Raw genomic sequence first — 5,104 nt, 5'->3', positions numbered from 1 at the left:
CCAAAGCTTTTGGTCAAAAATCACACCTTATTCGCCACAGTAGAACTCACACTGGAGAGAAGCCCTACAAATGTAAAGATTGTGGCAAATCTTTTGGTCAAAAATCACAACTTATTTACCACAGCAGAACTCACACTGGCGAGAAGCCCTACAAATGTACAGAATGTGACAAAACTTTTGGTCAAAAATCAGACCTTATTCGCCACATCTGAAATCACACTGGAGATAAGCCCTACAAATGTACAGAATGTGGCAAAGCATTCAGTCAAAAATCATACCTTACTTGCCACAGCAGAACTCACACTGGAGAGAAGCCCTACAAATGTAAAGATTGTGGCAAAGCTTTTGGTCAAAAATCAGACCTTACTTACCACAGCAGAACTCACACTGGAGAGAAGCCCTACAAATGTAAAGAATGTGGCAAAGCTTTTGGTCAAAAATCATACCTTATTTGCCACATCAGAACTCACACTGGAGAGAAGCCCTACAAATGTAAAGATTGTGGCAAAGCTTTTGGTCAAAAATCACACCTTATTTACCACAACAGAACTCACACTGGAGAGAAGCCCTACAAATGTAATGATTGTGCCAAAGCTTTTGGTCAAAAATCACACCTTATTCACCACAGCAGAACTCACTGGAGAGAAGACCTACAAATGTAAAGATTGTGCCAAAGCTTTTGGTCAAAAAATCATACCTTATTCGCCACATCAGAACTCACACTGGAGAGAAGCCCTAGAAATGTAAAGATTGTTGCAAAGCTTTTGGTCAAAAATCACACCTTATTTACCACAGCAGAACTCACACTGGAGAGAAGCCCTACAAATATAAAGAATGTGGCAAAGGTTTTGGTCAAAAAATAGACCTTATTCACCACAGCAGAACTCACTGGAGAGAAGCCCTACAAATGTAAAGAATGTGGCAAAGCTTTTACTCAAAAAATAGGCTTTATTTGCCACATCAGAACTCACACTAGAGAGAAGCCTTACAAATGTAAAGAATGTGGCAAAGCGTTCAGTCAAAAATCACACCATATTTGCCACAACAGAACTCACACTGGAGAGAAGCCTCACAAATGCAAGTATATGACAAAATTTTTACTCAAATTTTACCCCTTATTTGCCACAGTAGAATTTACACTGGAGAGAAGCCTTACAATTATAAGGAATGTTGCAAAGCTTTTAGCAATAAAACAGGCCTTATTCACCACAACAGAACTCATGCTGGAGAATAGCCCTACAAATGTGAATAATGTGGAAAAGCTTTTAATAAAAAGTAAAACTTTAGTCACCACGGCAGAAGACATGCTGGTGAATGTGAAATGTGAATAAAGTGATAATACTTTTAAAGAAAGACTAAACATTGGGGCTGGGGTTGTGGTTCTGTGGTAGAGTGCTAGCCTTGCCTGTGTGAGATCCTGGGTTTTATCCTCAGCACCACATAAAAATAAATAAGTGAAATAAAGGTATTGTGTCCAACTACAACTAAAAAATAAACATTAAAAAAAGAAAGACTAAACATTATTAACAACAGAATTTATACAGAAAAGAACCCCTACAAATTGAAACAATGCAGCAAAGGTTTTAATAAGAAATCAATTCTTTTCACCACTAGGCTACTTATTCTGGAAAGAAGACATCTAAATGTAGAGAATGTAAAAAATTTTAAATTATATATCATATATTACTAGACATCAGAGAAAACACACTGGAGAAAAGCTCTACAAATGAGACCATTGTACCATTACTCTAAGAAAGGGACAACATTTAATCCTCACCACAATAACCATAGTATAGAGAAAGTTTTGAAATGTGAAAATTGATAATGTGACAATGCCTCCAAAACTTATTCACCAATACTCAGCACTTGTGGATACATACTGGTTAGAGAAAATACAAATGGAAAAAAAAATGTAGCTACATGTTCTTAAACACTGCTTATTTTTGGAGAATTCATTGTGCCCAGAAACTCTAAAAAGTTAAATAACATTTCCAAAATGTATTTAAATTTTAAATTCATTGAACATCTGAAAACTCATACTAGTAGTGAACATTGAACAGATTTTGTCCAAAATGTATGCCTTATATAACAATGAAACATTTATAATAAATGTGAGAGTATACTAAAGTTATTATCTATATATTACACCTTGATGTATATGAGGATCAGTAAAATACAGAACTCATTTAAGTTTAGAAAACAAGTAGTTGTCTTTAACTTTTGCTTAAATTTATTAAGCATTATCAAGTTATTTTGTAGAAATATCAGTCATAAATATCAAATGCATAGTGAAGAAACCTCATCTTTGAAACAATATAATTGTTTTTATAAATTAAAAATTACTATTTTCACTTTTGAATAGTGATAAAAGAATTATATGAAATCTATTTTTGATGTTTAACACTGAAGTGTAATATTTTAAACTATAATTTGTTTTGTATTTCAGTTTAAGTTTAGGTATTTTTATACACTGAGCCACATTCCTAAGCCCTCTCTCCACTTTTTCAAATTTTGAGACTGTATTGCTAAGTTGCTTGAAACCACACTAAGTTGCTGAGGCTGAATTTAAACTTATGAAATTACTCAGCTTCCCAGTTTGCTTGGATTACAAGCATAGACCATCATGTCATGTTTACAGTGCATTTTTTAACCTATATTTACCTTATGTATGCAATATGGCTTTATAACTGAATATTTGTTTATATGTTAACACTCATGTATTGCATCCTGTTGTTAAATGACAGACATCATAGTGTTCCACTTGACTAAATGTTCTATGTAACTGTAAAACATACTGGTGAGTGAATAATACTCTAGCATCTGTTAATACTTTTACACATTTTAATCAAACTTACTGTGGAATACAATTTGCATAAGTCAGATCATTTTTTTTCTGTTTGTATTTATGGTGAAATTAAGAGTTATAAGAAGGATATAGATGTAGGAAAATAAGCCCCAGGTTTTCATATCTTGATTTATAAATTTTAAAATTTTAACATTTCCTAGTGATTTTAATAGACTGAATTTCCACAAACTTAAGGGTAGCTCTTACAGGAGAGAAGAGCTTTATCTTTCTTGTGTGCATAATGGCCTTCTAGACTTCATCCTCATTGGAGACATTTCATTTTTCTGTGAATGAGGTCAATGATCAGTGTTTTCATGTATATTAATAAATTCTGATATCTTTGTTATTCTATAGGTAGTGTTATTTCAGGGCAGGAATTGGAGAAATGGATGTGGAGTCAAAGTTGAGTGAGGCCTTATACTTATGACAAAATAATCAATGAACTATGTTTTATAGTCTCATTTTCTGAGGACCAAGTAGTAAGAGGTAAACTGAGAAGGTTGTATGTAAAGATTAAGTTTCTTATCATAAAATGTTGGCTTTTCAGGTACAATAGGGTAAAAGCTTATTATACACAGAATCCATACAAAAATCATATTGAACATCATTCACAATTTTATTAACCATGATTACATATAATTCATGAAGACCTGAGTTTACAGCAACATATGCCTAAGAACAAGGTCTAGGGACATTTTACACTCTCCAGTATAGACATATTTATACAAATTTAATTATACATGAAACTACACTAAATGAGAAGAAAAATCAATTGGATCAACACACGACAATATATAAATAAAAAATTGTAAAGACTTAAGCAACTGACCAATAGTGGATGAAGTGTGGTTTCCAAATGCTAGGGGGAAAATGGACATATAATCAGTTAAAGGTAATTGAAGAAAGATAAGTTACCCACTTTGAACTACAACAGCATTTGAAAGAAGAACAGTCACAAAGTAAGCAAAGATTATTCACCTCCATTTGTATGCTTTGTAATATTTTCCAAAAATTTTCTGCATATTTTATTGCAGTCGAATTGAGAAACAATCCAGAAAGTTAAAAAAGACAAGTATTGCCCCTCTGGTTTTAAAAGCAAGAAAAGGAATAGAGAGAGATTTATTGAGCTAGAAAAATTTACTAGTTAGAGTGAAAAAATAAAGAACTGAGATTACCAGAGTCTAAGTATAATGTATTTCAGCCATCCCTGGCTGCACAGGGCATTTTTGCTTAGCAAAGAATTTGTTCACGTATGTACGCTTAAACAACATTGCTGTTTTTAGTCAGTCTTTTTCATTAATAACAATGATGTACCTTTCAACAGTTTCCAGCCACAAAAATACACAATTTCAGAAATCTTCTGTTTCATCATCCATATATTCTGCCACAATATTCAACAGGGCAAGATAATATAAACCTTTTGGCAGTCCCATCAAGGCATTCACTTCTATTAATAGAAAAGTATGATACATGGAACAACGTAATTTTACTTAGTAAAAATATTTTTTTTCATGAAAAATAGATTCCAACTCCTTTGTCTTGGGATTACATTAGAAAAATATGAGGTAATTATACTGCATATTATGACCTTAGGCTATGAGCCTTAAAATTACCTTAAAATACAAAAGAATATTAATGTTTATTTTTAAATATAGTTTTTATATTTCAAATATTCAAATTCCACAGCAATCAATGATACAAAAACATGAGGAAAAAAACTGCAGTTTGATGTCTCATCATGACATTTCAATACCTGCTGTAGATTGCCTGTGGCTTCCACTTTTAATTTAAACAAATAATAATTTTTCCATACAATTTGGGTGAAGTGGAGGACAAAATCTCCTGCATTGCTTTCCTGGGCAAGCCATCATACTTAAAACAACTGAACCCCAAATCAAAATGCGTTTACTCTACATTCTAATTATATCAGTTCTTAACTCATCTAGCATAAAACAAATCCACTTTCTTCTGGTTGAATATCTTGAGCTCAAATAGATGGAACCTGGGAGCTAAAAAATTATGACATAAATAATGAGGTCTCTTTTTTGCATAAGGCAAATTGCAATTTTTGCATTTGATTTTTCTGCCTGTGAAGATCTACATTTATCTTCCTACAATGGTATTATGATTGATGGTGACTTGTGTGATTACAGGAGGCTTTAAGTGCAGCTACATGTGTTTGAGTCCTTTCACTGGTAAAATACTATAATTTGTACTCTAATAGGAGACTCAAAATGGTGCTAGACAAACCTATTTTTT

Source organism: Marmota flaviventris, unplaced genomic scaffold (genome assembly GCF_047511675.1).
Source record: "Marmota flaviventris isolate mMarFla1 unplaced genomic scaffold, mMarFla1.hap1 Scaffold_49, whole genome shotgun sequence".
NCBI lineage: Eukaryota > Metazoa > Chordata > Mammalia > Rodentia > Sciuridae > Marmota > Marmota flaviventris.
Note: the sequence above shows the minus strand (reverse complement) of the source record.